This window comes from Geotrypetes seraphini, chromosome 1, assembly GCF_902459505.1.
Source record: "Geotrypetes seraphini chromosome 1, aGeoSer1.1, whole genome shotgun sequence".
Classification (NCBI taxonomy): domain Eukaryota; kingdom Metazoa; phylum Chordata; class Amphibia; order Gymnophiona; family Dermophiidae; genus Geotrypetes; species Geotrypetes seraphini.
The window spans coordinates 546,632,328-546,651,422 of record NC_047084.1 but is presented as its reverse complement, the minus strand read 5'-3'; the positions used below and the strand labels follow the sequence as shown (position 1 = coordinate 546,651,422).

The 19,095-nt window shown below is 43.2% G+C and overlaps 1 protein-coding gene and 1 long non-coding RNA gene across 3 annotated transcripts in view; one reads left to right on the top strand and one right to left on the bottom strand.

Annotated features, from left to right (window-relative positions):
- Nucleotides 1-11,121, bottom strand: part of NUDT12 (nudix hydrolase 12) — a 65,003-nt gene extending 53,882 nt beyond the window's left edge. For both annotated transcript variants that reach the window (XM_033929155.1, XM_033929157.1), the window contains exon 1: nt 10,577-11,121. The gene's annotated coding sequence lies outside the window, so the exon portion shown is untranslated. The remainder of the gene's footprint in view (nt 1-10,576) is intronic.
- The window catches only part of LOC117352605, a 42,697-nt gene continuing 24,957 nt past the window's right edge, over nt 1,356-19,095 (top strand). Inside the window, exons 1-2 of the long non-coding RNA XR_004537732.1 lie at nt 1,356-1,413; nt 5,732-6,116. This is a non-coding gene — a long non-coding RNA (uncharacterized LOC117352605). The remainder of the gene's footprint in view (nt 1,414-5,731; nt 6,117-19,095) is intronic.

Here is a 19,095-nt window from a genome sequence, read left to right as displayed (position 1 = left end):
GCTGTCTGCAGAATGAACACACCCCAGCTTGCTTTCTCTGTCCCCTAACTTTCTCATTCCATCCTCCAGCTTTATTTCTCTCTCTTTCCTGTTCTCTTTACTCTGTCTCTTCTTGCAACTTCCGCAACTATGGTATATCTATCCCATCTATCCCATATCCCTCTACTCTCAGTTTTCTTTCTCTAGCTCGCAACAAGATCGCTAGTTCTTTGCTGCTCCAGACATCCAAGTCCTAATGCGCAAAATTAGATCTGCACCAAGATACCTCCACCATGTTTGACAGCTCAACTGAGGTTTTTACTTTGAAGGGCAGTGTTTGGTTTTTGCCAAAGAAATTGTTACTGTAACCAGAAAGTTAAATTTTGGACTCATCTAATAAGAGAACATTATTCCAGGAGTTTTGGGGGTTTCTGGCTACAGATCTGATATAGGCAGAAGTGTTTTTTCCTAGCTATCTCATGCCCCCACCGTATGCTACTAAAGTTGCACGCACAAATCTATGTGCAACTTAAATAGTTAACAAGTCAATCCATGCCAATAATTGTCAATTAAAAAGCAATTATTAACACTAATAATTGGAATAATTGGAATTTATGCACACAACCTTCTACGCACACAACCTTCTACGCATATTCTACAAAGTTGATCACCCAGGACTCACTTTGCCTTGGCGATCTATCGGGCCGATCAGTCTTCCTCTCCCTGACGTCAATTCTGCCGTCGGAGAGGAAGTTCGGGCCAGCCAATCGCTGCCTGGCTGGGCGGAACTTCCTCTCCGACGGCAGAATTGACGTCGGGGAAAGGAATGCTGGTCGGCCCGAAGCAGGGAGAGCTTGGGGAGGTGTCGGCGTTGGCTTTGGGGCCTTTTATCCATTAGTGGTGGTTTGGATCCTGTTCCCCGATGGCAGCGGCAGTGGCTTGGGGAAGGGCAGGGAGAAAGAAAGAAAGGGGGAAGGCAGGGAGACAGAAGGAAAGAAGAGAAACAGAAAAAAAGAAAGGGGGCATGAAGAGAGAAAGAAAGAAAGGTCAGGGAGAGAGGAAGAAAAAGTTGGGGGAGGGAATGAGGTGTGGAGGAGAGGAAGTGTGTGGCGCAGTGGTTGGATCTACAGCCTCAGCACCCTGGGGTTGTGGGTTCAAACCCCGTGCTGCTCATTGTGACCCTGGGCAAGTCACTCAGTCCTCCATAGCCCCAGGTACGTTAGATAGATTGTGAGCCTACCGGGACAGATAGGGAAAATGCTTGAGTACCTGATTGTAAAAACCACTTAGATAACCTTGATAAGTGGTATACCAAATCCTAATAAACTTGAAACTTGAAACTTGAAGCATACAGGCTGAAAGAAGGGAAGAAAGATTGGATGCACAGTCAGAAGAAGAAAGTGCAACCAGAGACTCATGAAATCACCAGACAAGGTAGGAAAAATGATTTTATTTTAAATTTAGCAAAGTGGAGGCAGTATTACCACAGTTTTCAAAGGAATTTTCCCAAATAACTTAATAGTTAACTGGGTAAATTCCCAGAGATGAAAACTTCCCTTCACTTACTATGCACAGTTCTGAATTTATATATGCTGTCTATATTTTACAATATGGTCCCCTTTTACTAAACCGCAATAGTGGTTTTTAGCGCAGGGAGCCTATGAGCGTCGAGAGCAGCGCTGGGCATTCAGCGCAGCTCCCTGCGCTAAAAACTGCTATTGTGGTTTAGTAAAAAGGGAGGGGGGTGGGTATTTGTCTATTTTTGTATGGTTGTTACTGAGGTGACAGTGCATAGTCATCAGCTTTGACCTCTGAAAAAACCCAGGAATAGGAATGATAATTAACATTTTCTATGCGTACAGTGTGCGTTGTGTTTTTTTTAATTTTATTGTTGGTAGATCATTTTGACTTAGTCATTTTAAAAGTAGCTCGCGAGTCAAAAAAGTGTGGGCACCCCTGCTCTAGAGGTTCATAGGGCACTGTAGCTAACTTCCATAGAACTAGATTAAGATTCCATGCCAGAAAAGGCTGTCACACTAGAGGACAGAGGCACAAAGCACCCATCAAAAACCTGGATGTGTGGCTACAGTGCTCTTATTAACCTTTGGATAGGTACTTGGAAGACAAAGGATTGAGGGGTACAGATAAGAGTAGAGGTAGATTATAGGGATGGGATTAGAGGTAAGTTACAAAATTAATCAGGGACCACTGTTCAGGCACTAGGCCTGATGGGCCGCCGTGGGAGCGGACCGCTGAGCAAGATGGACCTCTGGTCTGACTCAGCGGGGGCAACTTCTTATGTTCTTAACCTTTGGCCCAAAACACGAGAGCCCCACAATCTGAACTTTCAGGGAGCCAACCGCTAATCCTTTTTCCAGACCATCCTGCAGGAAGATGAGCACCACAGATATTGGTGCTGAGTTTGGGTCTTCACTCCTCTGAGCACACCAAGCTTAGAAACACTTCCAGGCTTTCGCATATGTGGTTAGAATCATTTTCTTCCTACATTTTAAAAGGGTGGAGAACAGCCATCCGAATAGCCTTCCGAATAGCCGTCCGAATAGCCTTTACATGCTAAAGCTGCATGCTCAAGAGGCATGCCATAAGACCAAAATGATCTGGATCTTGCAGGACAATTAGGCCCTATGTGAACAGTCACGGATGACAGGGAAGTCTGAGACTTTATCCCTTTGCAGATGGACCAGGTTTGCATACCATGGTCACCTTGGCCAATCTGCTGCTATGAGAATCACCAACCCTTTGTGCATCTTGATCCTGTGCAGAAGTCTGTCTATCATGGGATATGGGGGAAGATGTAAAGAAGTCTTGCCTTTGGCCAAGGTTGCACCAGGGCATCCAGGCCTTCACTTTCTGGCTCTTATCTTCAGCTGAAGAACAAAGTCGTCTTCTTGTTGGCCGCTGATGCCATCAGATCAAATGTCAGGTGCCCCCACTGAATCACAATGCAAGTGAAGGCTTACTGCAACAGTGACCACTCCCCAGGATCTAGGGTCTTCCAGCTGAGAAAATCCACTTGCAGATTGTCCACTCTTGCCGAGAGCACCAAGAGACAGGTCTCTGGCCATCAAAATAGCATCTGGGCTTCCATGTGTAGAGCAGCACTCTTGATGCCCCCCAACAATTGACATAAGCTATCATTGTTGCACTGAGAAAACTCAAATCACTTTGCTCTGCAGTGTGCTCCTGAATTCCTGAAGAGTCAGGCGGTCGACTGACCACTTCCTCTGAAAAGGAGACCAGTGTCCCTGCACTGGTTGCCCTTCACAATGTGCACTCCAGCCATGTAGGCTGGAGTCTGTCATCATGATAACCCATGCAGATCCTCTTATGAGAGACTAAGGCTCCAACCACCAGGCTAGACTGTGAGGTGATTCTGCTGTCTAAGGTAGCTGCTGCTGAAGGGCATCCTTCTGCGGGCACCAGCAGAAGAGGAGCGCATTCTGGAGTGGATGCAAGTGTGCCCTTTCCCAGGTGACCATGTCCAAGGTCGCAACCATTGATCCCAGTACCTGCAAATAATACCAGGCCATCAGAGCTGCCTCGCTCTGAAACTCCCTTTATCTGATGCAGAAATTTCTCTCTACAGGCTTCTGGAAGAAATACCTTGTTCTCCCTCATGTCAAACTATACTCCCTAATACTCCAAGATCTGTGTCGGCTCCAAGTGGCTTTTCCAAAAGTTGACCACCCAGCCCAACTTCTGCAGCAGCTGAATCATTCTTTGAACAGTTAGCGTGCCTTTGAATTTGAACTGGGCTCTTATCAGTCAATCATCCAGATACAGATGTACTTGTATACCTGCTCTGCACAGATGTATTGCACCTAAAGCAATCACCTTGGTGAAGGTCCATGGTGCCCTGGCCAGCCTGAAGGGTAAAGTCACAAACTGGAAGTGTCGCTCCAGCACATGGGAGCACAAAAACTTCCTGTGCTCTGGAAAAATGCGAATGTGCAGATAGGCTTCCATCAGATACAGCGAGGCAAGAAATTCCCCTGGCGCCACTGAAGTAATCACTGACTGCACCATCTCCATCCAGAAATGGGGTATCTTGAAGGCCGCATTTACCTCCTCCAATCTTCTGAGCTCTTTGGGGCACTATAAAATATATCGAGTATCTGCTGCTGCTGCTTTTAAATTTGAGGCATAGCCTCAAAGAGCTTCTTATGAATAAAATCCAATCTGTGGTCCTGGGCATCCTTCAATACCATGCTGTCTTCACTAGGAAGAGAAATACGCTTGGTGACCTACCCCACCAGGGAATCCACTTTCGGTGGAACAAAGAGCTGGTTAAATTCAGTATCCATCGCTATGGCCACTCGAAGGGGCCACTCCGAGACCTCCCAATGGTCCATGAGCATTTTTGTAATGTCTTGATGAGAGGGAAAACAGGTGGTCTGCACTTTTGTGCTGCTCATATTGTGCTGCTCATATTGTGCGGTCTCTATTTTTAAATCCTGGAGGAATTCCAAGATCATTTCAAAAAGTGCAAAAGGCATAGTCAGGTCCTCTCTGAGGTCAGGGGCTTGATCTGGATCTGGCCCTCCTAGAGATGAAGCAACATCTCCTGCTACAGAGGACCCTGACTGGGAGAATAATGGCATTGAAATACAGCCCTCTTCATCCAAGTCTTCCTCGGGACCTCCCCATTTTGCACATGGCACTTTCGCTGGTGAAATGCATTCCTGGGGGAGGGGGGAACCTCTGGCACCAGCATGGCCGCAATCCCCACAGATTCCATGCGGCCCTTATTAATCATGTAAGCTTCAAACATCATACTGATGAATTCAGGGGGAAACCCCTGTCCATATAGCCCCTTTGGATGCTCACAAACTCTTCTTTGGTTTGCTAGGGCTGCGCTTCTCCGGGGATGCACTTGCGCTGCTCAACCAACTCAAATCTGGACTTTTTTTTTCCTGGCACTTGCTCCATCTGGGCACTAACACCCCTTGAGGGACTAGAGGAGGGTAAGCCAGCAGCTTCTGCATCTCCCCCACCCCATTCACCACCACATGCTGCGCAGCATGTGGGACACAGATGATTCTCAGTCGGCCATCCATCGCAAATTTGGCATGAATCCAAGATATCTTGCCCTGAGTCCATCACACCTGTTTTTAAGGAAAATCGAGGTGTTTTGAGGCACCTAGAGGCTTTTGTTTTCAAATTGGGAAACAGCCCGGGGAGCTACATTGGGGTCCAAAAATTAGCGATTTGGGGATTTTAGAGGTGGCGGAACCTTACTCTAACCCCTCCCAAAAAAAGATTTAACCCCCTTCCCAATTTTGTTTTTCAGGCTGTCAGCCTGTTACTCACTGTGCAATGCTGTGTGCTAGGAGCTTCAAGTGTTGAAGCTGCAAACAGCTTAGACGCAGGGATCTCAAAGTCCCTCCTTGAGGGCCGCAATCCAGTCGGGTTTTCAGGATTTCCCCAATGAATATGCATTGAAAGCAGTGCATGCACATAGATCTCATGCATATTCATTGGGGAAATCCTGAAAACTCGACTGGATTGCGGCCCTCAAGGAGGGACTTTGAGACCCCTGGCTTAGAGGAAGAACTTCTGCCTCAACAAGTGATTATTGAAGCAATTATTGAAGAGACACTTGTTCTGTAAAATGAAATATGGATACTATTCTATTTGACTTTTTGCTGGTTATTTCCTGTTTTAAGGATGTATTGTGCATGTATATCTGTATTTTTAATATTGTGTATTTGCTGTGACCTGCTTTGAATAGGATACAAATGAATAAACTCATAAACAAGCCTGGACTCTGGACTGCTTGTGTCTTCTGACTGCCTCTCAGACCCAACGAACCAACCAGAGACCTTAACCCCCACCATAACCTGCGCACACAAACGGGGGGAAAGCAGTTGATCCCGATCCTGAAAAAAACGCCACAGAGCCACTCAAACCCACTGTGGACGAACCTGGAGTGATCCTTGCTCCCAAGGGATCGGTCCCTGAGCTCCTGAACATTTAGTGTAGGCTGTCCAAGAGGGTGCACTGGAAAGCAGTCTGCCCCTCAGAAGCAGACCCACAACCTCAGAGTCTACACTCTCCCACAGCCAGAGATGTCCCTAAATTGGGATCCTTTGCAGCACTAAAAAGCCTCACAAATGGTAAGTAAAAACAGAATTTAATGGAAAACTAAACACAGGCAGAAAAGACAGGCTCCTACCATCTCATAGAAACAAGATGGCAAATATAGGCCAAATGGCCCATCCAGTCTGCCCATCCGCAATAACCATTATTTCTTCCTCTCTCTAAGAGATCCCACATGCTTATCCCACACTTTCTTGAATTCAGTCTTTGTCTCCACCACCTCTTCCGGGAGACTGTTCCATGCATCTACCACCCTTTCTGTAAAAAGTATTTTCTTAAGATTACTCCTGAGCCTATCACCTCTTAACTTCATCCTATGCCCTCTCATTTCAGAGGTTCATTTTAAATGAAAAAGACTCGACTCATGCACATTTATGCCCCTCTCCCATCTTTCCTCCAAAGCATACATTTTGAGATCTTTAAGTCTGTCCCGATATGCCTTATGACGATCACACACCATTTTAGTAGCCTTCCTCTGGACCGACTCCATATTCTAAATGAAGTCTCACCAGTCTTATACAGGGGCATCAACACCTCCTTTTTCCTACCGGCCATACCTCTCTATGCATCCTAGCATTCTTCTAGCTTTTGCCGTCACCTTTTCAACCTGTTTGGCCCCCTTAAGATCATTACATACAATCACACTCAAGTCCCGCTCGTCTGTCATGTACATTAGAGAATGACACAGGGACAAACTTTTCCCTGTCTCCACGGGAACTCATTTTCCCATCCTGTTCCCGCAAGTTCTTTTCCTGTCCCTGCCAGCTCCATCCTCATCTGCACAAGCCTCAAACACTTTAAAATCATAAGTGCTTATGCGATTAAGGCAGAGCTTACAGAAATGGGGCAGAGACAGGGGCAGCAACAAAACTCATGGGGATGGGACGGAGAAATTGAGTTCCTAGTGCACATAAGTTCTTCACCCTCTAAACTGTACCCTTGAGTTTTTGCAGCCCAAATGCATGACCTCGCATTTCTTAGCATTAAATTTTAGCTGCCAAATTTCAGACCATTCTTCAAGCTTCGCTAGGTCTTTCTTCGTTATTCACACCATCCGAGGCATATACTCTATTGCTGATTTTTGTATCATCCGTAAAGAGGAAATGTTACCCGACATCCCTTCAGCAATATCACTTATAAAAATGTTAAAAAGAACAGGCCCAAGAACTGAACCTTGAGGCATACCACTGGTAACATCCCTTTCCTCAGAGAGACAACTGAGGAATTGTTGGACAGCCCAGAGGGATGGGAGGCAGAGCAAAATAATGCTAATGAGGCTCTCTACAAGAATTCTCAAGAGAAGGGATTGATTATTCACAGGTTAAGGAATAAAGTGTCTGTCGCACTAGACGCAGTTTATAGAATAGCGCGAAACATGGATTATTTTGGGCACTGATTTTTTTAGGTGACATATATAGAATCTGGTCCACCATTCCCATTCCTTGTCCATGATGCTAAACATATGAAACCTCATATTGGTTGCAGTAGAGAGGATTGCTTTGCTTCATCAGATCTACATGGCACAGCATTCCCTCAGAAAAGGAAGACTTCACTACGAAGTGAGTGAAACAGCTGCCAGAGAAGCATTTTACTTACTGCTCTGGTCACAGTACTTGAATGCTGTTTGTTTTGGAAATGATCTTTGCCTGGAAACAAAATTGGCAAATAATGCACACGGAAATAAAAAAAATAAACAAATTTTAATTTATTATATTTGATATACTGCTTGCACATAAGTAAGTGGTTTACAATATAGTAGAAATGAGGGATACATTAGACTAAAAGAATATGTTAAACTAATAGGACTAGTTGCACGATACCTCACAAACTACCTGGAAGACCACAACCTACTTCACCCATCACAATCTGGGTTTAGAACCAACCATAGCACGGAGACACTCCTACAGCCCGACAGCACCTTAGCAAAGGCAGAAGGATGTTGATAATTCAACTTGATCTCTCTGCTGCATTTGACCTGGTAGACCACACCATACTACTACAAATACTAGAAGCCATAGGGATCTCAGGCAGGGTATACACTTGGTTCCAAGGATTCCTTAAATCAAGAACATACAGAGTAAAGACAAACCACCTTAAATCAGAACCCTAGTCTAATCCCTGTGGAGTATCACAAGGGTCACCACTATCGCCAATGCTCTTTATATCCTCCCTTGGGTCCAGTCTAGATAAACTAGATGTAACATTATTCAGCTACACCGACGACCTCACCATTCTCCTCCCCTTCGACTCACCAGCCCCCAATTCAACAGAAAAACTGAAAAAAACACTAGAAACAGTGGAAAAATGGATGACAAACCACATTGAAGCTGAATTCGGACAAAACAAAATTTCTACTGCTTGAAAAGGACAAAACCCCATCTATAACAGAATTAGAAATAAACTCCACCAAATACCCTATACAGTCCACCCTTAAACTTCTAGGAGTGATGTTAGATAGATACTGCACCATGCAAGTCCAAATCAACAAGACCACCCAGAAAGCCTTTTTAATTATGCGTAACCTGCGAAAAATAAAAAAATTCTTCGACAAAGAACAATATAGGCTCATAGTCCAATCCCTAGTCCTATGACTATTGGACTACTGCAACATCCTATACCTACCATGCCCCGCAAACATTATAAAATAATTACAGACTGTACAAAACACAGCCCTCAGACTGATCTATTCACTGGATAAATATGACCACATCACCACCGCAAACCTAGACTTACACTGGCTACCGATACAAGCGCGAATACTATTTAAATTCTACTGTCTATTATTCAAAGTAATGAATGGCACTGCCCCCACATATCTAAACAACCGCCTAAACTGGAACAATACAACTAGACAAAGGAGAACTCAGTCTCCATTTACCTACCCCCCATTCAAAAGTACACAGCGCAAGATGTATGACAACCTACTAGCAACGCAAGCAGTTAAACTCGACCACCCCATATCCAACATGCTGACAACAACGACCGACTTCAAATCATTTTGAAAAGAAATCGAAACCCTGCTATTCAAAAAATTTATCTAGATATCAAAACTCATCCCATGTCTATCCCCTCTCTTGTAAACTTCCCTTCAAAGTCTCATCCACTCTTGTAATTTTCCCTTCAAAGTCTCAATCATGTAAACAGCACCCTAAATTGTAATTTTCCTGGAAATGTTCAGCTATCTTCTTTTGTAATCTGCCTAGAACTGCAAGGTACTGGCAGAATAGAAGTCATTAATGTAATGTAATGTACTCTCTCTGTCCCAGAGGGTTTACAATCTAAAATTATATTATATACAGCCCCAAGCTCAAAGCTTTTCAAAACCTGGACAAAGTGTCTGATTTTGAAAAGCCGTCTGACATGTCCAGGTAAATCCGGATGTCTGGTAAACCTAAAAATAACTGGAGAAGCGGAGACTTAGAGGGGATATGATTGAGACTTATAAGATCATGAAGGGCATAGAGAAAGTGGAATGGGACAGATTCTTCAAACTTTCGAAAACTACAAGAACGAGTGGGCATTCGGAAAAATTAAGAGGGGACAGATTCAGAACCAATGCTAGGAAGTTCTTCTTCACCCAACAGCTGGTGGACACCTGGAATGCGCTTCCAGAGAGTGTGATAGGACAGGGTACGGTATTGGAGTTCAAGAAGGGATTGGACAATTTTCTGAAGGAAAAGGGGATAGAAGGGTATAGATAGAGGGTTACGTAACAGGTCTGGACCTGATGGGCCGCCGCGTGAGCAAACTGCTGGCATGATGGACCTCTGGTCTGACCCAGAAGAGGCACTGCTTATGTTCTTATGTAACTACCTGAATATATGTAAACTGCTTGAATGTGTAACCACAAAAAGGCAGTATACAAGTCCCATTCCCTTTAAATGAAATCTGTAATACTCAGGATCTGAGGGATGAATATAAAAGAGTGCAACTTAATCATTACTCTACTGATCCAGGGTATGTATTTTCTATGGACAAAAGGGGGAAGAGGAAATACTCAAAACTCTTGAGTAGCCAGAACAGGATTCCAGAAGTTAAACTCGGTCAGTATTAGAAACATGCCTATTATGTAGAAAGTCTTTTGCTGAATAGTTTGTAGTGTATATGGGCTTCTAAAACTATTATATGCAAAAATCCGCAAGTATCACAGGCAGTTCTATTTTGTGAAAACGTGCTGTCACACAATCTTTCAGAGGCAATTTTGTGCACACAATCTTTCAGAGACAATTCTGTGTACAACAGACTTTCACTTTTAAGTCCGAATTCCTGTGACAGGGTGACTCCCGACCCTGTTTCCATTTCTCACATTGAGACTCAAACCAGGCCGTGTGTGTGTGTGTGGGGGGGTGTTGACTACTCTCTGCATATTCAACCGTTTTTTCCCTATGAAAACCACAGCTGCTGCAGATAACAGCACTTTGGCAATATTTAACTGTCTGTATCTGAAGACGATCCGAAGCTTCTGCTGTGTACTTACTCTGAGGAAGATCTCTTGATATCCACTCTCTCCCCTGCAGTAGAAATGAATCATGCCACCCTCCTCTGAACGTCAGGAGAAAAGAGACGTCTCTCAGATGATGATGTCACTTTCAGAATACAGAGCCCTTATTGGCTCCCTGCTGGGGAACAAAGGGAAGGGTTGGGGCAGTTTGAAAGGTGCATGAAATTTCTGTCTTGCAGTTCTTCTGTCTGTTACATAGCACAATCGTTCAAAACATTGATTAGTAAAGAGACTTGCATTGTAAAAGCATCCATTTGGCAGTGCAGAAGACAAGGGCAAGAGGGACAGTAGTGAATCTGTATATGCCTTTTTTGGCAAGGCTCCAGGATTATATTTACCACAGTGGGCAAATTGGAAGGAATCAACTCTGTAAGGCTGGATTATTAACACAAGTTTCCAAGTTTGTTAAAATTCTACTACCCCACACCTAGGGAAAACCTTCAGGGATGCTTACAATCTAAAATTCAGTAGAAGTAAACATAATAAAATTAAGGTTAAAACAAAACGAACTGACACAACATAAAGGTGGGGGGGGGGGGGTGGTGGAGGGGACTATAGAATATGATAGAAAAGTAAGGAGGAAAACACGTTTTATATGATGCCATCAGCGCTGTCCGTTGAAGGGGAAATTAGTGCATCTGCAAAAAGGAATGTTTTCAGGTCTGCCTTGAATTTATCAATGGAGGTTAGTGGTCATAGCGACAGGTAATAAATTCCACAACCTTGGACCATTAACTGCAAAAATAGCATACCTAATGTGCTCGTGAACTATTTCCCTATAACAGGGGTAGGGATCTCTGGTCCTCGAGAGCCGTATTCCAGTCGGATTTTCAGGATTTCCCTAATGAATATGCATTGAAAGCAGTGCATGCAAATAGATCTCATGCATATTCATTGGGGAAATCCTGAAAACCCAATTGGAATATGGCTCTCGAGGACCGGAGTTACCTACCCCTGCCCTATAGGATGGAACGGTAAGGAGTTGTTTATTAGCTGATCTTAAGTTCCTAGCAGGTGCATATGGAGTTAGTTGGTGTACTAGGTAAAGTGGTTCTTCTGCGATTAGGACCTTGAAGGTTATTAGGAGTAATGTAATGTTTGACTGGAAGCTAATGGGCTTCCTTTAGGAAAGGTGGGATATTGGTCGCCGTACCTCAAGAAGGACATGGCAATACTTGAGGGAGTCCAGAGAAGAGCGACGAAAATGATAAGAGGTATGGAAAACTTTTCATATGCCGACAGGCTGGAAAAGCTGGGGCTGTTCTCCCTGGAAAAGCGGAGACTTAGAGGAGACATGATAGAAACTTTTAAGATCCTGAAAGGCATAGATAAGGTAGATAGGGATAGATTCTTCAGACTGTGAAGAACAACAAGTACAAGGGGGCACTCGGATAAACTGAAAGGGGACAGGTTTAGAACCAATGCCAGGAAGTTCTTCACCCAGAGAGTGGTGGACACATGGAACGCACTCCTGGAGGCTGTGATTGAACAGAACACAATACAAGGATTCAAAGTGGGTTTGGATAAATTCCTGAAGGATAAGGTGATTAAGGGGTACAGTAGAAGTAGTGATAGGTTACAGGATGAGTTCAGGGACCACTGACAGGTCATGGACCTGATGGGCTGCCGTGGGTGCGGACTGCTGGGCGCGATGGACCTCTGGTCTGACCTAGCGGAGGCAACTTCTTATGTTCTTATTATAAATAAGTCTAATGGCCATGTTCTGTGTGATCTGAACTCTATGTTTATCCTTCTGGCATAAGCCAGCATATAAGGAGTTATAGTAATCTATTTCTTGATCACTAACGAGTACTTTAGCTACTAGCACTACCTCACTCTGAACAATTTAAAGTGGGTTGTAAATTCTCTGCTTTCTCACTGTTTACTATTTCATTTGTTGTTCTATTTAATGTTTTATTAACTTTTTGTAGACATGGTTTACAGTTAATATGATCACTGTTTGTATTGTAATTCAGGCTGATTTGCTGAAGTCTTTCTTTACTACTTGTCTTGTTATTGCTGATGTTACCTACTACTAAAGAATCTATTTTCTTAATTAAAAAAATTAACCATTAAAGTAGGGCTAGTTCTGTACAATAACAATGATATAACTATGTTTTATTTATATTTTAGTTTTTCTTTGTTATAAAATTCAATAAAATGTTTGAACTGAGAAATGAGAAACATTCCTTATCTCAGTGGGTTTTTAAGATATCTCTAATGAATATGCATTACTACAATAAATCAATCAGCGATTCTTTTTTTAATTGAATAACTTTTTCTTTTAATCATTCTAATTATATAAATATCATAACCTATCCTATATTAATAATCATAAATATTATTTATAAATATTTCACATTTGGTGAACCTTTTTCCATTAGCCAACATATACACCATTTACACTCATCCATACATCCACTCATTCTCCCATGTAATATTCTCAAAAGTAGGGCTGCAAACACTATAATCACAAATATTTAATTTAGTAAAATATCCCTAAGATATATATTTTTAATGAATATGCATGAGAAAAATTTACATGCCTACTTTATAGGCAAATCTTGTTCATGCATATTCATCAAGGATATCTTGAAAACCTGACTGGCCGGGGGTCCCCCAGGACAGGTTTAAGAGCACTGTCTTAACTAATTGTTAATATTCTGTTGGGCTTGGCCCTCTAATTATGTGAATGGTTATTTGATGCTTCATGGCAGTGTCCGCAAACTTTCTGAAGCTGTGGCACACTAAACTCAGTGCCGCAGCTGGAGGGCATCCAGAAATGTGCAGATGTCGATGTGATGATGTCACGTGCATGTATGACATCATGTCAATGTCCGCGCATGTGCAGAGCCTGCTATTACTATGGCATTGGAGGGGTGCTGGAGAAGGAGAGATGCGGAGAGGTGCCAGCGAGAAGCACACCTGTAAGCGCCGGTACTTCTCCTCCTCGTGGCACACAGTTTGCAATACACTGTTTTATGGGAATATACTGTATAAAAAATTCTTACTATTTCTTTTAATGTTATGCATCAAGGAGGTTAAAATCTCTACTGTTTATGTTTACTGTTGGTACTAGCCATAAAACTTATATAGTAGTTGTATAAGTTGAATAAACTTTTAAATTTGCCATGTAGCCTTGTTCACAGATACACAATTTTTCTGGGGTGAAGGGAAGGAAACCCATCTGCTATATTCTTCTTCCTCAGATGGAGGCACCAGGCACCATTCATTCAGTGACCGCTGGAACCTGTGTGAGGAGGAATTCTAGTTAGGTCACTTTTGGACCCAGAGATAACCACACAAGGGTGTTTCACTAGTTTTCCACTTACATCTTAGAGCAGTGGTTCTCACCCTTTCATCGGGTGAGACATTACCTCACAGACTATGTTTAAAGAGTTAAATGTACAAAACACAACCTACCTCCAACAACAGGTACGGATCAAAACCAGGAAATTTCTCCATGGAAAAAATATTCAGATTTTCATATCACCTGAGCAATCTACTATAATAAAATGCTAAGTGCGCATGCACACTCCTAGCTGCATGTTCCGTGATCCGTATGTCCGTGATTGGCAGGAGTGCATATGTTAGCTGTGACAGTGGCAGCAGAGAATCTGTACAGTGCGGGCCTCACTACTCTTCAGCTCCTCCAGGCAGCAGCAGACCTCTTCACAGTAAACAGGACCCGACTACTGCCGGATCAGAAACCAGAACCTCCACACCTGAAGCCGTACGCTCTCTGCTCACCCATGCCTCTAAATTCCCACGCAGCCGACAACGCAGCCACCCAAACCAAAAGATCCGACGCTGTAAAAACGGCCAATCACCCACTGTGCATGGGAGCACCGCCCCTACCGGCTCCTCCAGGCCGACGACATGCACGGGCCTAAGTCGGCCAGCCAATACAAAGGATCCAATGCTGCAAAAACGGCCGATCCTGAAATTAGCCCTGCATGCTGCTCCATCTCCAAAAACCGGCCCTGGAGGGAATAGAGAGCTGGCTAGGTCTTTTGTGCACACTGCAGACAAGAATGAGCGTGCTGAGGCTGAACAGGTTAAATGGGGCAAGAAGGAGTGTGCCTATACCTTTAATAGAGGGGGAGGGAATGCTGCTGCACAGAGAAGTGGGGTGGGGGTAGGTAAATGTTGCTTCACAGGGAAGTGGAGTTAGAGGATATGATGCTGCTGCACAGGGAAGGGGGGAGGGAAATGCTGCTGCTGCACAGGGAAGGGGGGGAAAGACAAAGGGGGCCAGGGAGCAAACGTGCTTTGCTTTGGGGGAGGGGTGTGCTGGGGGGCCAGGGAGCAATCTTGGATTGCTTTGGGGAGGATAAAGAAGGGGGCCATAGAGAAAGACAAAGAAAGGCAGGCAGGCAAGGGGCCACGGAGAGATAGAAAGACAGCGGACAGGGAGAGAGACAGAAAGAAAGACAGACAAATGGGGTCAGAGGAAAAGAGATAGACAGAAAGAAAGACAGACAGTGGGAGGGAGAGAGATAGAAATAAAGAAAGATAGACAGCAGGAAAGAGAGAGACAGAAATAAAAAAAGAGACAGGGGCAGGGAGAAGCACAGAAAGAAAGACAGACATACATATATTCTAGCACCCACTAATGTAACGGGCTTAAACACTAGAAAAAGAATAAATCTCTCCACTACCAGGCATATTAAATAATACAAAACCTGAAAAAATCCTGACTTAAAATACATATAGCAAATATGTCACTTGGAATACTGTGTCCCGCACTGGTCGCCGTACATGAAGAAGGACACAGCACTACTTGAAAGGGTCCAGAGAAGAGCAACTAAAATGGTTAAGGGGTTGGAGGAGTTGCCGAACAGTGAGAGATTAGATAAACTGGGCCTCTTCTCCCTCGAAAAGAGGTGACTGAGAGGGGACATGATAGAAATATTCAAGATACTGAAGGAAATAGACTTAGTAGATAAAGACAGGTTGTTCACCCTCTCCAAGGTAGGACGAACGAGAAGGCACTCTCTAAAGTTAAAAGGGGATAGATTCCGTACAAATGTAAGGAAGTTCTTCTTCACCCACAGAGTGGTGGAAAACTGGAACGCTCTTCCAGAGGTTGTTATAGGGAAAAACACCCTTCAGGGATTCAAGACTGGAGAGGAGGAGAGGTGCCGGCACCGGCTGACTGGCTACAGGATGTGCCTCTCGCGGCGAGAGACACGTCCTGTAGGCAGTTGGCGGGTGACAGCACCTCTCCTTCTCTTCAGCCCTCTTCCCTGCTGGCACTCCCCACTGATGTCTCAGGGCCCATCTGGCGGGCCTTCGCATATGCACAGACGTTGACATGATGACATCACGCATGCGCGTGACATTGTCATGGTGACGTCCACACACTTCCAGTTGTCTTGAGCCATGGCCACTACCTTTAGTGTGCTGCGGCTCGAGAAAGTTTGCGGGACACTAGTTTAAGTTGTGACTGTTGGTTAAATCCTATCTGCATATGCAAGGATATGTCAATAGAAGTTCAGAGGGGATGTGCAGACTTGCTGGCTTTAGATAACGTAGACCCAGCTTATGGATTCCAGTAGTTTCTGGAAGCCAGGAAAGTAAGAAGCCAGCTCCAGTGCTTGAGTCTCTGATGGGGGATAGCTGGTTGAAAGTAGCCCTACCTCCAGAAGAGATTTAAGGGCTGTGAGATGGTGTCAAATATGTCTTTTGGTTATCCCCAACCATCTGATAAGGATGCATTCAACACAGATGATTCTTATACAAGAGCTTACAAATTTGGACTGCATAACTGAAGCTGTAATAGGGAAAGACTATATATTTAATCAAGCAATGTTGGTTCATTGTTCAAGAGAGTGCCTCTTCACATCTGTTGGAAGAGTAAAGTTTGGATAATTCATATGCTAGTGTGGTCTATCTTATTTGGAAGAGTGCAAGGAATGCTGCAGGACTTCAGCTGATAAGCTGGTCCCGATTTTGGTCCTCAAACAAAGAAATAACTTTGTGTGCCCCTTTCTAACTACCTGGGTAAAAGAGGGGTTACACTAAGAATAGGGAGTACTATAATTATTACACAGGGCCCAAGAATACCAGTACACCTACTTCAGGTAAAATAGAACAAGTGGGACTGCTATAGACCTCTACGCAGGCATAGGTAGCATGGCCCTACAATGTTTTGACCAACATAGAACCAGCTATTAGAGAGTTGAAGGTAGGATCAGCTTTGCTTGGCATTTATAACCAAAAAATGTGTTCTGCTACATGCAAACAGAATGCAACATCTCAGTCACACAGAAAATACAGATATTCACCAAATACAGAACAATGGATCACAAATTAGAACTATGGAGATAAAAATTAAACTGATAGGTCCAAGAAGGCATGAACCACAACACTGGAGAAATAAATACAGAAATGTACGTACTTCTTCTTGTACTGAACACAATCATTTGTGATGCATATTTCCCAATGCATATTCCTGTAAATAAATTCAAAATAAATCACTTTTTTCTGCTTTTGTTGCCTGTAGATTTTATTTTTGCACCACACTGGTGCTAGTTTCTCTTTTCTGTTTCCCTGTATGTCTTCCGCTAACTCTGTCCAGGGACTGCTATCCATTTGTCATTTCTGCTCTTTCCTTTCTTGTTCTATTCCCTCCCTTCATCTCTATCTGACATCTGATGGCTGAGGGGAGATAGGATTGAAGTCTACAAAATCCTGAGTGGTGTAGAATGGGTAGGAAGTTCTGTTGTGGTGATAACTACACCAGTCCTCCAATGGTGGCTGAGTCGGCAAAGCCAGTTGGAAAGTAGGGAAAGGGTTGTCTCCTTTCAGTTTGGTTGTTGCATATCGAGGCAAGACTCTTCTTTCCCTTTTTGTTTGTTATGGTAACTGCTACATCTGTTCTCCAATGGTAGCTATTCTCAAATTCTCATACCACTGCAGTGTTTACTTAATAGTAGCTTTTAGCAAAACTGCTTCTACCAGAGTACTTTTTGTTAATTTTAGCTCATGCTTTCTGACTCTTTATGCAGTTTTTCTACTTGAAATCTTTCAGTTTCTTAGAGAGGCTCTCTAGTTGTTTTGATATACTTCACTTTCCAGTGGGCATCTTCAGCTCAAAGCTTTCTGTTATACACAGAATAAAACAGATATCCAAACCAACCTGCATGCTCTTCTACCTTTTACCTTTTCATTCTTATAGTCTTCCTGTTATGCCCCTAGGATGTCCATTTCAGAGCAAAATAACTGCACAATATTGCTGCGAAAGGTAATGAGGCAATTACATTCCTTCCCCAGAGAATTCATTTCTGTAAAAGGGACATAATTTCAACTAAGGACTGCCATCAAATAGGTTTTTTAAATAGCTGTTATATAATTTCTCAACTCTTAAGAGTCTAAGCACATCTGGAAATTCTATAGCGAATCTGTTTAATATCAAGAAACATATTAGTTGTTAGGTACTTAAAGGTTTCCAAAATTAAAAAGGTAATTCTGAAATATGTGGTTGTAAATAAATTATTTTAATGCACATTTTTTGCATGCCAAAAGAGAGATATTGGGATTTAGGCTTTTGTTAAATAAAATAACTTAAAAAGCCAGGAGAGATGAATTAACAGGGGCCTTGGCCATTGAATGTTCAAATACAGCACATTAAAAAGCACTTAGCAAGTGACAGAAATGATAAAAAGAGATTAGGTTATTGCCTTGGATAGTATCTTTTCCAGAGGTAGGGATGGCATGCTAAACCATAGGGTTATCTATCTGTGCTCACTAGCATATTGCAGAAGATGTCAATCACAGCTTTTCAACTTCTCCTTCTTCTCCATGGTCTCTGCTACCTCCTTCAGTTCATACCAAAGCCGGCGACAGCCTACAGAAGAAGACAGGAGAAGAAAGAATATGGGGAATTCCCTGAAACCAGGGCTCTGATCTGCTCAATGAAGTTAATCAATGAGGAAACAGTAACATAGTTAACACATTAACAAGCCTCTGAGAGGAAAAATAAATTCAACAAAATACAAGTCAAGCAAGAAATATAAACAACCTGAATATTTATGGAGCTCAACCATTCCTCCCTTGTAATCCTATATACAGTCTCTTCCTAATCCAATAGTCTGACAGTAACATCTTAGCTATGGAGCTGTCCATTAAGCTTGCATGAGAAAGCAGGCACATCAAATAAATTGCTTGGCAGGGAGTTCAGCATACCATCACTATCTACTGGAAAAGATATAATCAAGGTAAGAATCTAATCTCTTTTTCCAATGCAATAGGGATGGTATGCTGAACCATCTATCCTCCCCAAAATATAGGGTAGGATAGATGAGCCTGCTCGTAGTACTGAGCTCCCAAAAGTGGCATCATCTTGTGCTGTTACTTCTACCCTGTAGAATTTGGTGAAGATATTGAGAGGACCAAGTTGCTGATCTACAAATCTCCTCGGGTGGAATTACTCGAGATTCAGCCCAAGAGGAGGCCATTCCTTTTGTTAAATGTGCTTTCAACAAGACAGG